The 19,034-nt window shown below is 42.3% G+C and overlaps 1 protein-coding gene across 1 annotated transcript in view; it reads right to left on the bottom strand.

Moving 5' to 3' along the window:
* LOC120063059 (mediator of RNA polymerase II transcription subunit 27-like) overlaps positions 1 to 19,034 on the bottom strand; it is a 90,437-nt gene that overhangs the window by 50,432 nt on the left and 20,971 nt on the right. The window lies entirely within an intron of this gene.

Here is a 19,034-nt window from a genome sequence, read left to right as displayed (position 1 = left end):
AATCGTACAATTCACACGAAAACATTACTGGCAACAGAGTAGAGAAAAATAAGAAAAAATAAAAAAGTCATCATCAAGTTTAATTGAGACATCGTAGCCGACTGTTTCCCCAAAGCTAAATCTCAAGCCTAACAACACTCTGCTCACTTAAAAGGAGAAATATTTGGTTTTGTAGCCCAACTATATCCTCCGCTCCTGCCCACTCTACCTCCCCCTCTCCTCCTGTCGTTAGTTTGGGAGCGATGCATGGCAAGTAAAGCAGCTCTCACTTTGATGTGGAAGCGGCAGAAGCCTGTCGGCAGCTCTGCTCCCCGTCTGATGAAACGTCGTGAAAGAGACAGAAGCTATGCAGAAGACACAGGTGTTTCAATCAGTGTCAGTCATACAGCCCAATGACTGGTATCAAATGTGACAGAAAATCCTAAAGGGACCAGAAATCCCTCTATTTGATATTCAAAATATAAAAACTCAAAAAGTAGATGTAACATCTGGATTTATAAAACTGGCGATATACAAGCCTGATAAACACATTACTAATTTGGTAAGAATTTAGTATAATGTGTTACCATAATGTTATAAGCATCTATAATAATATTTTATTAGTCAACGTATAAAAAGTTTGAAAATAGCAGATTTGATAAAGCCATGCTTATGACAAATTTTAACGTATCCTGCATCATTATGCAGTATACTGGTATTGCCATAGTGTTACCACAAAAGGAGAGTAAGAAACCAAATCAACAACTAGAGGACAACCTAGGACCATTCCCTAGGCTCTCCCCAGACTGCAGTGCAAACCGGTGGCAGGTCTCATCTGGACTAATTCCGCCAGCCATCCGGTACTTCACTTCTTTGGGGATTCTTCATAGCGCTCATTCACAGACAGAGCACTTAAATTGGGGCTCACATAATCCCGCAGCTCATTAATTGCTATTAAAATATTCCTCCTCTTGAAATAATTAGTCAAGATATGCGGCTACAGAGCGCCGTTCACTAGGCGAGAGGCAGACTACACAGCGCTCCCCTAGCTACATTTGGCTGACCAAAGCAGCTGTGCTAACAGGGATTTATTTTAATTGACCAAGCCTACTCTTCATGGCTAATGAGGCTAGTTTGTAAGACCTGGATCGTGAAGCAGCCCAGTGCTGCTGGACTGGTGCCCAGGGAAGCCCAACCTGAATGCTAAACACACTGGATAGAAATAAATAAACAAAACAACAAAACTGCAGAGAAGATAGTGTTGCTTTAGGCCATATGTCCGATGTAGCTGAGTGCTTCCCCTTCGTGCATTTAGCAGCACAAACCTACTCATTCAAGGGTTTTTCTTTATTTTTACTATTTTCTACATTATAGAATAATAGTGAAGACATCAAAACTATGAAATAATACACATGGAATCATGTAGTAACCAAAAAAGTGTTAAAACAAATCAAAATATATTTGAGATTCTTCAAAGTAGCCACTCTTTGCCTTGATAACAGTTTTGCACACTCTTGGCATTCAACAAAATCAAATCAAAGTTTATTTGTCACGTGCGCCGAATACAACAGGTATAGACCTTACAGTGAAATGCTTACTTACAGGCTCTAACCAATGGTGCGGGAGAAAAAATAAGGTATGTGTGTGTGTGTGTGTAGGTAAGTAAAGAAATAAAACAACAGTAAAAAGACATTTGAAAAAAGAGTAGTAAGGCTATATACAGACACCTGTTAGTCAGGCTTATGGAGGTAGAATGTACATGTAGGTATCGTTAAAGTGACTATGCATATATGATGAACAGAGTAGCAGACACGTAAAATGAGGGGTTGCCGGGTGGTAGGACACAATGCAGATAGCCCGGTTAGCCAATGTGCGGGAGCACTGGTTGGTCGGGCCAATTTAGGTAGTATGTACATGAATGTATAGTTAAAGTGACTATGCATATAAGATAAACAGAGAGTAGCAGCAGTGTAAAAGAGGGGTTGGGGGGGCACACAATGCAAATAGTCCGGGTAACCATTTGGTTACCTGTTCAGGAGTCTCATGACTTGGGGGTAAAAACTGTTGAGAAGCCTTTTTGTCCTAGACTTGGCACTCCGGTACCGCTTGCCATGCGGTAGTAGAGAGAACAGTCTATGACTGGGGTGGCTGGGGTCTTTGACAATTTTTAGGACCTTCCTCTGACACCGCCTGTTGTAGAGGTCCTGGATGGCAGGCAGCTTAGCCCCAGTGATGTACTGGGCCGTACGCACTACCCTCTGAAGTGCCTTGCGGTCGGAGGCCGAGCAATTGCCGTACCAGGCAGTGATGCAACCGGTCAGGATGCTCTCAATGTTGCAGCTGTAGAACCTTTTGAGGATCTCAGGACCCATGCCAAATCTTTTTAGTTTCATGAGGGGGAATAGGCTTTGTTGTGCCCTCTTCACAACTGTCTTGGTGTGTTTGGAACAATCTAGTTTGTTGTTGATGTGGACACCAAGGAATTTGAAGCTCTTAACCTGCTCCACTACAGCCCCGTCGATGAGAATGGGGACGTGCTCTGTGCTCCTTTTCCTGTAGTCCACAATTTTCTCCTTAGTCTTGGTTACGTTGAGGGATAGGTTGTTATTCTGGCACTACCCGGCCAGGTCTCTGACCTCCTCCCTATAGGCTGTCTCGTCGTTGTCGGTGATCAGGCCTACCACTGTTGTGTCGTCAGAAAACTTAATGATGGTGTTGGAGTCGTGCCTGGCCATGCAGTCGTGGGTGAACAGGGAGTACAGGAGGGGACTGAGCACGCACCCCTGGGGAGCTCCAGTGTTGAGGATCAGCGTGGCAGATGTGTTGCTACCTACCCTCACCACCTGGGGGTGGCCTGTCAGGAAGTCCAGGATCCAGTTGCATAGGGAGGTGTTTAGTCCCAGGATCCTTAGCTTGGTGATGAGCTTTGAGGGTACTATGGTGTTGAACGCTGAGCTGTAGTCAATGAACAGCATTCTCACATAGGTTTTCCATTTCTCCAGGTGGGAAAGGGCAGTGTGGAGTGCAATAGAGATTGCATCATCTGTGGATCTGTTTGGGCGGTATGCAAATTGGAGTGGGTCTAGGGTTTCTGGGATAATGGTGTTTATGTGAGCCATTACCAGCCTTTCAAAGCACTCCATGGCTACGGACGTGAGTGCTACGGGTCTGTAGTCATTTAAGCAGGTTGCCTTTGTGTTCTTGGGAACAGGGACTATGGTGGTCTGCTTGAAGCATGTTGGTATTACAGACTCAATCAGGGACATGTTGAAAATGTCAGTGAAGACACCTGCCAGTTGGTCAGCACATGCCCGGAGCACACGTCCTGGTAATCCGTCTGGCCCTGCAGCCTTGTGTATGTTGACCTGTTTAAAGGTCTTACTCACGTCGGCTACGGAGAGCGTGATCCCACAGTCGTCCGGAACAGCTGATGCTCTCATGCATGCCTCACTGTTGCTTGCCTCGAAGCGAGCATAGAAGTGATTTAGCTCGTCTGGTAGGCTTGTGTCACTGAGCAGCTCGCGGCTGTGCTTCCCTTTGTAGTATGTAATAGTTTGCAAGCCCTGCCACATCCGACGAGCGTCAGAGCCGGTGTAGTATGATTAAATCTTAGCCCTGTATTGACGCTTTTCCTGTTTGATGGTTCGTCGCAGGGCATAGCGGGATTTCTTCCGGGTTAGAGCCCCGCTCCTTGAAAGCGGCAGCTCTACCCTTTAGCTCAGTGCGAATGTTGCCTGTAATCCATGGCTTCTGGTTGGGGTATGTACGTACAGCCACTGTGGGGACGACGTCCTTAATGCACTTATTGATAAAGCCAGTGACTGATGTGGTGTATTCCTCAATGTCATCGGAAGAATCCCGGAACATGTTCCAGTCTGTGATAGCAAAGCAGTCCTGTAGTTTAGCATCTGCTTCATCTGACCATTTTTTTATAGACCGAGACACTGGTGCTTAATGCTTAAATTTTTGCTTGTAAGCAGGAATCAGGAGGATAGAGTTGTGGTCGGATTTACCAAATGGAGGGTGAGGGAGAGCTTTGTACGCGTCTCTGTGTGTGGAGTACAGGTGATCTAGAATTTTCCAGCTTCACCTGGAATGATTTTCCATCAGTCTTGAAGGAGTTCCCACATATGCTGAGCACGTGTTGGCAGCATTTCCTTCACTCTGCGGTCCAACTCACCCCAAACCATCTCAACTGGGTTGAGGTCGGGCGACTGGAGGCCAGGTCATCTGATGCAGCATGCCATCACTCTCCTTCTTGGTCAAATAGCCCTTTCACAGCCTGGAGTTGTGTTGGGTCACTGCCCTATTGGAAAACAAATGATAGTGGGACTAAGTGCAAACCAGATTGGATGGCGTATTGCTGCAGAATGCTGTGTTAACCAACATGGCTAAGTGTGCCTTGAATTCTAAATAAATCACAGACAGTGTCACCAGCAAAGCAACCCCACACCAACTCCTCCATGCTTCATGGTGGGAACCACACATGCAGAGATTATCCGCTCACATACTCTGCGCCACACAAAGGCACGGCCGTTGGAACCAAAAATCTCAAATTTGGACTCATCAGACCAAAGGACAGATTCCCACCAGTCTAATGTCCATTGCTTATGTTTCTTGGCCCAAGCAGGTCTCTTCCTCTGATTGGTGTCCTTTAGTAGTGGTTTCTTTGCAGGAATTCGACCATGAATGCCTGATTCGTGAAGTCTCCTCTAAACAGTTGATGTTGAGATGTGTCTGTTACTTGAACTCTATGAAGCATTTATTTGGGCTGGAATTTCTGAGGCTGGAAACTCTAATGAACTTATCTTCTGCAGCAGAGGTAACTCTGGATTTTCCTTTCCTGTGGCGGTCGTCATGAGAGCCAGTTTCATGATAGTGCTTGATGGTATTTGTGACTGCACTTGAAGAAATGTCAAAGTTTTTGAAATTTTCCGGATTGACTGACCATCATGTCTTAAAGTAATGATGGACTGTCGTTTCTCATTACTTATTTATTCTATTCTGGCTCTAACCAGAATAGAAAGAGGAGTGGGAGGCCCCGGTGCACAACTGAGCAAGAGGACAAGTACATTAGAGTGTCTAGTTTGAGAAACAGACGCCTCGCAAGTCCTCAACTGGCAGCTTCATTAAATAGTACCCGCAAAACACCAGTCTCAACGTCAACAGTGAAGAGGCGACTCCGGGAAGCTGGCTTTCTAGGCAGAGTTCCTCTGTCCAATGTCTGTGTTTGTTTGCCCATCTTCATCTTTTATTTTTATTGGCCATTCTGAGATATGGCTTTTTCTTTGCAACTCTGCCTAGAAGGCTAGCATCCCGGAGCCGCCTCTTCACTGATGACATTGAGACTGGTGTTGTAGTTCATAAGGAATTCAGTTAATTGAAATACGTTAATTAGGCCCTAATCTATGGATTTCACATCACTGGGAATACAGACATGCATTTGTTGGTCACAGATACCTCAGAAAGAAAGGTAGGGGCGTGGATCAGAAAACCAGTCAGTACCTGGTGGGACCACCATTTGCCTCATGCAGCGCAACATTTCCTCTGTACAGAGTTTATCAGGCTGTTGATTGTGGCCTGTGGAATGTTGTTCCACTCCTCCTCAATGGCTGCGCAAAGTTTATGGACATTGGCGGGAACTGGAACACGCTGTCGTACACATCGATCGAGAACATCCCAAACATGCTCAATGGGTGATGTATCTGGTGAGTATGTAGGCCATGGAAGAATTGGGACATTTGCAGCTTCCAGGAATTGTTTACAGATCCTTGTGACATGAGGCCGTGCATTATCATGCTGAAACATGAAGTGATGAATGGCATGACAATGGGCCCCAGGATCTCGTCACGGTATCTCTGTGCATTCAAATTGCAATTGTGTTTATTGTCCGTAGCTTATGCCTGCCCATACAATAACCCCACCACTGGGCAATCTGTTCACAACGTTGACATCAGCAAGCCGCTCGCCCACACAATGCCATACACACTGTCTGCCATCTGCCTGGTACAGTTGAAACTGGGATTCATTCGTGAAGAGCACACTTCTCCAGCGTGCCGTTGGCCATCGAAAATGAGCATTTGCCCACCGACGTCGGATTACAACGCCGAACTGTAGTCAGGTCAAGACCCTGGTGAGGACAACGAGCACACAGATGGTTTCCGACAGTTTGTGCAGACCCACAGTTTCATCAGCTGTCTGGGTGGCGCAGGTGAAGAAGCCGGATGTGGAAGTCCTGGGTTGGTGTGGTTGCATGTGGTCGGGTGCCCGGTTGGACGTACCGCCAAATTCTTGTGCACCTGTGTAATGATCATGCTGTTTAATCAGCTTCTTGATATGCCACACCTGTCAAGTCGATGGATTATCTTGGCAAAGGAGAAATGCTCACTAACAGGGATGTAAACAAATTTGTGTACAACATTTCAACAAAATACGCTTTTTGTGCGTACGGAAAATTTCTGAGACCTTTTATTTCACCTGATGAAAAATGGGACCAATACTTGACATGTTGCATCTATATTTTAAAACTGTAAAATGCTTTAAAACTGTAACATGTTCCATCTGCCCCATAGCTAAATGTGTAGAATTGCAGGAAATTACTTTTAAACCAGCAAACGTTTGTCTCTGCGGCCAAGAGGGCCTCTAGAAACTACCCAAACCCCCCTCGGCAGCAACATACTGTAAGGCCTACGCAATATTCAATACTACTGGCTCTGATCCCACTTCACAATATTGTTTGGGAATTCTTTCACAGAGGCACAGAAGATAATACTGAATAAAACTGTGAGCATCTTCAAAAGGGGGCAAAAAAACATGAATTTTTCTAACTGTTTGACAGCCTCTCTTCCCTTTTTTCAGTGAAGTTACATAACAATCCCAAAAGGCTCACGTGGAAGAGAGTGGGAACAGCAGGGGGCGTGTGAACACAACCTGGCATTATCCCCATTCAGCTCTTACACAAGCTATAGTCTCCTGCTTCCCATTCCATTCAATAAGAGACAGCTGTTTCCTTGCCTGCCCAGGTCCCCTACCTCCACAACTCCCCCTAACTCCTCCCCACCCAGCATAATGGGACTGGACAGCCAAAGATTTTTAACTATAGGACTAGAGGGAGCATCAAAGTAAGTCTGGGGAAACACTTTCATTCACATTTTAGATTGGAACAAATGTTGATCATGTCAAAACACAAAAAAGAGGGAATTACAGAGGAGCTAGGGCTGCGCGATATGGACAAAATAACATTTATTTTTTATTTTTGGAGGTATGGCGGTATTTTATGTTTCGGAATAATATAAGTTCTTAATGTTTTATGAGTAGCACGTGACCCTAGGATGGCAACAAATTAATTCTCAGTGGATTTAAATGGGAATTCTCCCTTCTGATTGCTTTGCACTCAACCAAAATAGGACACAACTGACAGTGAGGTAGTCCATTTTGAAGAACTTTTATTTTATTTAGCACTGTATCAAAATACCTTTATAGACGGTATTGTAAAAATCCACCATAAAATACAAATATATCTCCCAGCTCTAAGAGGGTTAATTCTGAAGACTGATTATTTATGTTGATTGTAAAACAGATGTTACATGCAGCTAATCTGAAAATAGTTGACTTGAGTTAAACTTTTGACTGACAGAAGCAGACAATGATAAATAGCTCATCCAATTTCATACATCTTCATGCGTCTCTGTGCAGTCGTAGCCTAGATGCCAGAGTAAAGGCCTGATGAAAAACCTCCACCTCTACAATGAGGTCTTCTCACTGTAGTGGTTTATACAACTTATTATTGCTTCTGGATTTTGCCATTCACTTCTTCATCACAGGACAGTGACGGAACAAGCAGAAGTACGATGATACAGTATGAATACAGTCAGATAAATCAAGCAGGCTTTGTGTCTTTCATAAGGCTGACATTGGAAATGTCCTTGGTTGGTAGCTTCCAAGAGGCAGCGACAAGGGAGCAGTGAAGGAAGAGGAAATGCAGAAGACAACATGCACCGAGAAAGAGTTGTAGACAGGCAGTTGTACTGCTGTCATAGGTTTAATTCATCTAGAAATATCAGCCACAGAGTTTCAGGTTGAAGGCTTTTTTCTGGGGCGTATTTCTCATAAATCAGGGTCATCTGAAACGCAAATAAGATCGGTCATATTCCTCCCAGGAAACTCATTTGGGTTTAAACAAGTTTCTACTGGCTGTGATTGAACAAGGAGACGCAGCGGTGTGACAGTGCAGCCGTGTTTTAATAAGAGCCTAACTGCCAATGACCGCTGCCAGAATGGCTGTGAACACATTTTCCTTTTCTTTTTTTTTTAAATCATCAAAATGTTTTACTAATAAAAACTGAAATGGAGATTCGTACTTACAGCATAGAGGAATTTTAACAAAGGCAGCAATTGGTTCTCAGAAACAACAGGGCCGTGCAAATTGGTGAGGCAACAGGCATCGGCAAATGCAATTGACAAAGTGTGCTTTGAAAGATTTAAATATTCTTGCTAAAAGAAGATCGACTGAAAATCATCATGTCCACGAGTTCAACGCAACGTGTAGGCTAGTTGTAGGAGTGAAACACATTGAAAATAATAATAAATCCAAGATGAAAAGGTCCTTCTGAAAACATCAGACATGAGCAGTTACAGATGAATGTGTGGTATTCAGAAAACAAATATTAGGAATCTGTTATCAAAGGTCCCCTGCCGTCCTAAACTTTTTTAATAAGGAATTAGCAGGCGAAAGCAAACACAGGCGACTTGTTCTCTAAGCTTTATAGTCCCTTGTCTGAGAACTAATAAGGGATACAAGCCAGCAAAGTTTGAACATCAAACATCTTTTCTCTGAGCAGCATATTTTCAAAAGGTCGCTGCTTTTTAAAAGTTGATTCTCCCTCCCCCCTCGCAGTCCAGATCTTTCAAACTGACCAGCCTATTAGTTGGGCCTTTTGCAGCAATCTGCAGACATGTGCTCCATCATTACCGGCAGGGCAGAGCCGTGGTATGTGGAGGAGAGCATTCTGCTCTCTGATCCTAACATGGGTAAGGGGCTGAGCCCCGCCATTCGTCTGACTTGACAGCCTTGTTCAACAGATGATTAAGACTTACAACCTGCTGATGGAATATTGGGATTGTGCAGAGAACAAAACAATCAGACTAGTTCACAGAGAAAGATACTGGCATTAGTAATGACATTAGGAGAGAAATATGCTATTACACAAGGTGTTTTACCACCAGCAAGTGAGGTTGTTAAAAAAAGGCACACTATTACTGCATTCTAGCATTGCATTCTAATGCATAAAACAATATGTTGCATTGAATTTCAATCCAGCAGTACATAAAAGCAAGATGTGAACCTTTTCACTAATTTAATTAAATGCAAGTGAATGGAGAAGTCTAGAGAGGGATTTTTTGAGATCGATAACATCAATGTGTAATTTGCTATCGGACCAATTTAGAGAAAGGTAGGACTAAGAGGTCAGACACCCCGAGAAATATGTCTGCCAGTAGGTACTTAGCACTGTAGGAGGCCATTCCTTCTCTTGCTACTACAAAAGATGTACCTGCTGCGTACCGACCTGGTACAGATGAACCTTTCTACTTGTAGAATCACAATGCTTGGCAATGGCCAACAACTTTACTTGTTGGCCATTGGCCTTTACGTCCACATGGGGGACCTGAAAGGAGTGACGAGAAAAAGGGAAAAAAAGAGGGCACTTTTTCCCTTTTAATCTCAATTGTTCTAACTAAAACAATAATGGGGTGGCAAGTGCAGCACAATGCACACAACACTAAATGCATTTACAAGCTATTTATCTAGCAAGATGAAGAAATAATGTAATTCACTCTCAATTATCCCATACTGCCAAAGCCAGTGCTCTTGCTAGCTAACGTTTGCATCACCATTTGCCAGTAGCACAACATGGCTAACTAGCTCCTCCATTGACTATCGGCAGCTAGCAGGCAGCTGCTTCATAACAAAATGAATCCATTGTGATGTAATTATAATGTTGCTAGCTACGCTAGTTATCACATAGGCTGTATCATATCCGGCCATGATTGGGAGTCCCATAGGGAGGCACACAATTGGCCCAGCGTCGTCCGGGTTTGGCAGGGGTAGGCCGTTGTTGTAAATAATAATTTTTTCTTAACTGACTTGCCTAGTTTTTAAAAAAAGGTTTTAAAAAATGTTTTTATCTACTTGTGGCCATCTGGCTAGTATTAACAAGGGCTTACCACATTCTAGCTAGCTAGCTAGCAGCAACATTAGCACAGCAAACTAGCTAGTTAGCAAACATTAGCCATCTACAGCAGGCACAAGCTAAACAAGCTACTGCTACCTTCTGGTCTGGAGTATTGTGACTGTTGGATCAGTGGTGGATCTGTGCTATGTGAACAACAAAAGGTTAACTGCCGACACTCTGTGCAGAGGTGCTAAGTACCTCTCAGCAGTCAGTATCCTTGGTGTGTCTGAGCCCTAATTGTGGCTCCTTAATCTCTGAACTCATTAGCTGTATGGGTTTTTTCTTTTTAAGTGGGGAACGTAGGACTGCCGCTGGCAATGTGACCTTGTGGAGGCAAACAGAGCTGGGAGGGTTGAGGGGAAATGTAGCACTCCAGTCTGCAGGATACAGCTTAGCACTATACATTAGTAGCCTAGCCACATTATGGAGTTCAGCTATTTCAAACTCAGGATGAACAATAATAGTCATTTCACTCCTTCAACGACAACCGGTTGAGATACTCTTGGGTAACAGTTTATTTTGTGCACAAATGAACGCGTACGAATAGCGCAACAGATATTAAAAATGTAAAGAAGTGTGATTGGGGTAAGGTTGGGCGAAATTACGACAGCATTGTCTTTCGACGATGATTGACAGCCATCGTTGATGGCGACGACTTCGTCGATGGTGACGACATCGTAATGTGACACACGATGGTTTAGCACAGTGGGCTTCAACCTTTTCTAGCATGAGAGCATATATTTTTTTAATTAAACGTGTTGCGAGCTACACATTTTTTTCTAGCTTTCAAATAGGAACATTCTTCTCTTTTCCACTGCAAAACTTCCCTATGTCCTCAGTATACAAGAGAAAGTAGTGCATTACGTCAATATTTAGACTCTGTAAATCACCACATTCTTATCGGCAGACTCAACAGCCTTGGTTTCTCAAATGACTGCCTCGCCTGGTTCACCAACTACTTCTCAGATAGAGTTCAGTGTGTCAAATCGGAGGGCCTGTTGTTCGGACCTCTGGCAGTCTCTATGGGGGTGCCACAGGGTTCATTTCTTGGGCCGACTCTTCTCTGTATACATCAATGATGTCGCTCTTGCTGCTGGTGATTCTCTGATCCACCTCTACGCAGAAGACACCATGCTGTATACTTCTGGCCATTCTTTGGACACTGTGTTATTAACTAACCTCCAGACGAGCTTCAATGCCATACAACTCTCCTTCCGTGGCCTCCAACTGCTCTTAAATGTAAGTAAAACTAAATGCATGCTCTTCAACCAATCGCTGCCCGGACCTGCCTGACCGTCCAGCATCACAACTCTGGACGGTTCTGACTTAGAATATGTGGACAATTACAAATACCTAGGTGTCTGGTTAGACTGTAAACTCTCCTTCCAGACTCACATTAAGCATCTCCAATCCAAAATTAAATCTAGAATCGGCTTCTTATCTCGCAACAAAGCATCCTTCACTCATGCTGCCAAACATACCCTTGTAAAACTGACTATCCTACAGACTTCAGCGATATCGTTTATAAAACAGCCTCCAACACTCTACTCAGCAAATTGGATGCAGTCTATCACAGCGACATCCGTTTTGTCACCAAAGCCCCATATACTACCCACCACTGCGACCTGTATGCTCTCGTTGGCTGGGCCTCGCTTCATATTCGTCGCCAAACCCACTGGCTCCAGGTCATCTATAAGTCTTTGCGAGGTAAAGCCCCGCCTTACCTCAGTTCACTGGTCACCATAGTAGCACCCACCCGCAGCACGTGCTCCAGCAGGTGTATTTCACTGGTCACCATTAGAGGTCGACCGATTATGATTTTTGAACGCCGATACCGATTATTGGAGGACCAAAAAAAGCCGATACCAATTAATCGGACGATTTTTTATTTATTTATTTGTAATAATGACAATTACAACAATACTGAATGAACACTTATTTTAACTTAATATAATACATCAATAAAATCTATTTAGTCTCAAATAAATAATGAAACATGTTCAATTTGGTTTAAATAATGCAAAAACACAGTGTTGGAGAAGGAAGTAAAAGTGCAATACGTGACATGTAAAAAAGCTAACTTTTAAGATCCTTGCTCAGAACATGAGAACATATGAAAGCTGGTGGTTCAATATTCCCAGTTCTTCAATATTCCCAGTTAAGAAGCCTACCACCGCTCAGTCAGACTGCTCTATCAAATATCAAATCATAGACTTAATTATAATAAAATAAACACAGAAATACGAGCCTTTGGTCATTAATATGGTCAAATCCGGAAACTATCGTTTTGAAAACAAAACGTTTATTCTTTCAGTGAAATACGGAACCATTCGGGTGGCATCCCTAAGTCTAAATATTGCTGTTATATTGCACAATCTTCAATGTTATGTCATAATTATGTAAAATTTTGTCAAATTAATTACGGTCTTTGTTAGGAAGAACGAGCCAGGCGGCCCAAACTGTTGCATATACCCTGACTCTGCTTGCACTATACGCAAGAGAAGTGACACAATTTCCCCTAGTTAAAATAAATTAATGTTAGCAGGCAATATTAACTAAATATGCTGGTTTTAAAAAATATACATAGTGTACAGATTTTAAGAAAGGCACTGATGTTTATGGTTAGGTACATTCGTGCAACGATTGTGCTTTTTTCGCGAATGCGCTTTTGTTAAATCATCCCACGTTTGGCGAAGTTGAAGTAGGCTGTGATTCGATGATAAATTAACAGGCACCGCATTGATTATATGCAACGCAGAACAAGCTAGTTAGCCTAGTAATATCCTCAACCATGTGTAGTTAACTAGTGATCATGTGAAGATTGATAAGATAGGTTTTATGCTAGCTAGCGTCTTACCATGGCTCCTTGCAGCCACACGGTCCTTTTGACGCTGTACTCGCATAACAGGTGGTCAGCCTGCCACGCAGTTTCCTCGTGGATTACAATGTAATCGGCCATAATCGGCGTCCAAAAAGGCCGATTACCGCTTGCTATGAAAACTTGAAAATCGGCCGATTAATCGGTCCACCTCTAATTATGATCCAGTTCTGAAGATGTTAGACTGTTTATGTCCAGCCCATGATGTAGACCTATAACCTAGCTCACTACGGAAAGACAGCCAGTTCCTCATCAGACAGTCATTGCCCCATCATGTGCAGACACAGACACACCACATAAACCTGTTCAGCCCTTCTACCACAAAGGAATATTAGAAAATATTTGCCATTGCCTGCACAGGCTTTCAACCATGTCTTTCATCATGACTCATCCAGTTGCGTTCGATTCTGCGCTATAGCCAAACTGTCGTTTAGCGTTTAGAGTTTTTATTTTATTGTATTTTTATATATAAAATAATTTTGGGGGTGGCTTATAGGGGAAATAGCATCGTATATCACAATGTTTTATATGTACATAACCATAGTCTTAAGTTTGTTTTCTGTCAATTTTGTCTGTAAATTGGGCTAAGCAATTGGCTCATTAAAATATGAAAATGACACAATCCTCTCAAGATAAAAAAGTCTATAAAAACGTTGCAAACCATCTGAGCTCTACATAATCAGTCTTCCTAAAGCTGTTGTACATAATCACTGGGAATTTAATTGTTGGCACTGATGACAGTTGGTTAACAAAAACCAAACAAACATATCAAGAAGTATGGAAAAAAAACAAGCCTCTATCGAGGAAATTCTGAAAAGGACAACAGATAGCTGGAGACCAAATGTTTTGCCATCTGTCTTTGTCTGATTAATACTGGATGCATAACCATGGGGGTGGACAGATGTTATCAGTGAGATTTTTATCCCATTGGATTCTGATGAAGTGAATTAAGAGTTATCCATTAGGAAATTCCCCCTCTGCCCGAAAGTTACATTTTCCTCAATATTCTCTAGCTGCAGAATAGACAACTCAACTTGAATGCAAACTATGAGATTTGTGACCTAATCATCTTTTCTAGTTGATACTTTCCTGTATATTTTCCACTTTGGCAATGCTGACGGTATATCGTTTTCCACATAGGGTCTTTACAGGGATAACCCTAATCTCTCGTGACAGACCTTTCATAAAAATGTTAACATTAGTCAGCAACCCTTTCTGAATCTGAGAGGGGAAAAGTCTCTGGTGAAGAAGAGCACAGTGTCACTGATTATTTTGACAAAGGTTGATTTACCCTGGTGCATGTCAAATTTCCCCAAAAATGATGTGCCACTGATTCTGACAAATCAAGGTAGTGCTTGAAGTGGAGGGAGGCGGGAATATTAACCAGAATGGTGTCGTGGTTCTGTAGTGGGGAGTGGCTGAATCTGCTGTTGCCGCTAGTTCAGCAGGCAATTATGATTTAGCAGTCAATACTGATGTAGTTAACAAACCAATATACTTTTCCCCCCTGGCATGTAGCCTATGGTCCTGGACACTAAAAAGTCTTAGTCACAAGCATTTTGGATTTTTGTATGTATTTTTTATGATGCATCAGTGTAGGAGAGTGAGCATTTTCACACAGAGACACACTGAGGTCAGAGAAGTTGGCTAATATACAATTCACCTTGCTTAAGCCAAAAAAATAACTTGACAAGGCAAAAAGGCTACCAAGTGAGTTACATGGTCACCTTTCATTAGAGCAATTTCAAAATATATATATATATATATATATATATATATATATATATTTTTTTTTTACTTCTGCTAAACTAAACATAGGCCGCAGGACGAAGTGGACCTTGAGCTTTCTCAAACAGAACACATCTAAGGTTGGGCTATGGTGGTGAGTGACAACTAGGAGCCGTGGGCTGAACATGTTTCCCTTAAATGAAATGTTTACTCATCCTTGCATATATCCTTTCTCGAAATATCAAAACCAAGCTATATCATTTTATGAGACTTACAATCCATGTTTTTGAATATCCTGGAAAGCAATTCATGTAAAAAGGAAAAAAAAACTGAGAAGAATGGCAATTTCAGAAGCATCATGTACCCTTGTTTATGCCTTTGGTTTACCACTAGCTTGGGTATAGACTACCATTGGTGCACACATTGCAACTGTGCAAACTTCTGTACTGTGTAGGGTGCAAACTGATTATAAAGTGGCTCGAATATCTGTATTTGTCTCATGGACTTGGTCTGAGCTTCCAGAACCTCTATTTGCGGAACTGGTAATACTTTCATCGATTGTGTTTACATTAACATAGAGACTGCAGGAAAGGGTCAGCGCTGCAGTCTTGGGCCAAGTGCACAGAGAGCGTCGATACTCCTGCACCAGAGCCCCGGCCCTTCTCTGGACACCCTCTGTAGGTGTGGGGGAGACAGAGCTAATCCCCCTCTAACTCTGCTTCACCCCAGGGCTGTGGCCTGGGAGTGTGGGAAAACACAACAAGACTGGAGAGAGGGGGAGGTGGGGAAAAGAGAGAGAGAAAGACACCTCCCTCCCTTCATCAACCACTGTGCATCTCTCGCTCTTTTACACACAACATCTTACTTTATGGACCAAAAGAAACATACGAGTCCTGAATTAAAATGCAACACGAGCACTCACTCGTGGCTTTAAAGTGGCAATCCGAAGATGAAACAATAACAAAGCGTTCTCCCTGCCATTGTTTCTTCAAAACGCTGAGGGATGGGGCTGGAGAAGTGTAACCACTCAAATTCATTGACAGAACGGTGGATGCAAGGATTGACCATTAGGGATGTAATAATTCACAGATAAACATTTTAAAATCGGGGACCGATGCCTAAGATAGACGTGTATCGGTGCACAGACCCCAAACCAATCCAAATGTAGCGTGCATTGGTCTGAAAATCAATGCAAATGTTACGAATCGACAGTTCACTAACATGTTTTGCTCATATTACATTGTTTCTAGCTTCCGAAAATACATAATATTTTGTGACAATCGATGCGTCCTCTCCTTCAGCATCGATCTGCATGTAACGGTGTCGACAGTCATTGATCTTCATGTCATTTTGCGTGCCGAAAAACCCCAGGCAATCTTAGTAGCCTAGTCAAACCGCGCGCTGTGCCCAGCTTCGCGTGCTGACTAACACGATGTAGGTGGCCCGTTCTTGATGTTGCACATCTGCATGGCACCTTCAGCATTCAAATACTAAAATGGCTTACGTGATATTAGGCTTTATTAGTTGAGTGACAACCTATGTCATTTGCTGTCTATGCACTGTTGAGAGAGACTACTCATCTGGCTTATACCTGCTGAACAGGGTTAACAATAGATTTGATTTTGATTGTTCAGGTTCACCATCAGCAATAGTTTTGGTAGTTTTGCTTTTAACAATCTGTGTATACGGTCATTTTTAGATATGGGTCTTTCTATAAACTAGGGTACCAGTGAGGATTTCCTACACTGGACAACTTGCTACATCTGTTGATAAATCATTGATAATAAATCAGCCAATTTGTATCATGTAATCGCATTAAGATATAACGGAGGCACATAGCTATATTCAACAAAATTCAAAAATGTATTTAAAACCTGTTTAACCCTTGGTTGGGGTCTTAATGGATTTGTCCAAAATCGTGACATAAAACATTACTTTTTCCATTTATGGCAGTGTAAGTTGTCATTATATCATATATTAAGCATTAATCAGTTAAATAAGACATTGACCTTGAATCCTGTAAGAATCCTGGCTCTAGCTGTCGGACAGTTTTTTGTATAGAGATTAGGGCTGTCCCCGACTAAAGAAATCTTTGTCGACCGAAAGTAAGCTTTTCCTTTGACTAATCCATTGGTCGAAATGTTTAAACGTGTATTTTTCCCTATATAGATGCACCCTATGTGTTTTAATAAAATCAACTACAGTATATATATATATATACACACACTGAACTTGTCTGATGTTTTGAGCACGCTCTTTGATTAAATAATTAAACCACACAAATGACTCAAGTTGGAGCCAGAGATCATGAAGAAAAAAAAAAAGAAAAATGTTTCCAACCCTCCTCCGTCCGCTGTTACTGGCCTTAGCAGATTCTGCGGTTACGCTACCGAAGTTGCTGGTAATAGGCTACACCAAGAGTCGGCAACCTTTTCCATTTGGAGTGCTAATTTAGCTTACCATTTCTACTGATCTGCGTGCCGGTTATGATTTTCAAATGCACATTTTTGTGGAACAGTTTCATTTAAATGTATAATAGTCTTTGTATCTCAAAATCATTGTCATGTGGTTCTAAATCTAAATGATACAAGTCAATGTATGTAAAGTCTGTTATTTGCATGGCAAAGAGGTACTTTGCAATTCATTTGATCACTCTTCAAAACATTCTGGAGTATATGCAAATTGCCATCATACAAACTGAGGCAGCAGACTTTGTGAAAATGTATATTTGTTTCATTCTCAAAACTTTTGGCCACGTATGTATGTATGTATGTATGTATGTATGTATGTATGTACAGTTGAAGTCTGAAGTTTACATACACCTTAGCCAAATACATTTAAACTCAGTTTTTCAAAATGTCTGACATTTATTCAGAGTAAAAATTCCCTGTCTTGGGTCAGTTAGGATCACCACTTTATTTTAAGAATGTGAAATGTCAGAATAATAGCAGAGAGAATGATTCATTTCAGCTTTTATTTCTTCCATCACATTCCCAGTGGGTCAGAAGTTTACATACACTCAATTTGATAGCATTGCCTTTAAATTGTTTAACTTGGGTCAAACGTTTCAGATAGCCTTCCATCAGCTTGCCACAATAAATTGGGTGAATTTTGGCCCATTCCTCCTTACAGAGCTGGTGTAATTGAGTCAGGTTTGTCGGCCTCCTTGCTCGCACACGCTTTTTCAGTTGTGCCAACACATTATCTATAGGATTGAGGTCAGGGCTCTGTGATGGCCACTCCAATACCTTGACTTTGTTGTCCTTAAGCCGCTTTGCCACAACTTTGGAAGTATGCTTGGGGTCATTGTCCATTTGGAAGACCCATTTCCGACCAAGCTTTAACTTCCTGACTGATGTCTTGAGATGTTGCTTCAATATATCCACAATTTTCCTGCCTCATGATACCATCTATTTTGTGAAGTGCACCAGTCCCTCCTGCAGCAAAGCACACCCACAACATGATGCTGCCACCCCCGTGCTTCACGGTTGGGATGGTGTTCTTCGGCTTGCAAGCCTCCCCCTTTTTCCTCCAAACATAACGATGGTCATTATGGCCAAACAGTTCTATTTTTGTTTCATCAGACCAGAGGACATTTCCAAAAAGTACGATCTTTGTCCCCATGTGCAGTTGCAAACCGTCTGGCTTTTTTTATGGCAGTTTGAAGCCGTGGCTTCTTCCTTGCTGAGCGGCCTTTCAGGTTATGTCGATATAGGACTCGTTTTACTATGGATATAGATACTTTTGTACCTGTTTCCTCCAGCATCTTCACAAGGTCCTTTGCTGTTGTTCTGGGATTGATTTGCAATTTTCGTAACAAAGTAAGTTCATCTCTAGGAGACAGAACACGTCTCCTTCCTGAGCGGTATGACGGCTGTGTGGTCCCATGGTGTTTATACTTGCGTACTATTGTTTGTACAGATGAACGTGGTACCTTCAGGCGTTCGGAAATTGTTCCCAAGGATGAACCAGACTTGTGGAGGTCTACAATTATTTTTCTGATGTCTTGGCTGATTTCTTTTGATTTTCCCATGCAAAGAGGCACTGAGTTTGAAGGTAGGCCTTGAAATACATCCACAGGTACACCTCTAATTGACTCAAATGATGTCAATTAGCCTATCAGAAGCTTCTAAAGCCATGACATCGTTTTCTGGAATTTTCCAAGCTGTTTAAAGGCACAGTCAACTTAGTGTATGTAAACTTTTGACCCACTGGAA

Source organism: Salvelinus namaycush, chromosome 18, assembly GCF_016432855.1.
Source record: "Salvelinus namaycush isolate Seneca chromosome 18, SaNama_1.0, whole genome shotgun sequence".
Classification (NCBI taxonomy): Eukaryota; Metazoa; Chordata; class Actinopteri; order Salmoniformes; family Salmonidae; genus Salvelinus; species Salvelinus namaycush.
This window is presented reverse-complemented; position numbering and strand designations above follow the sequence as displayed.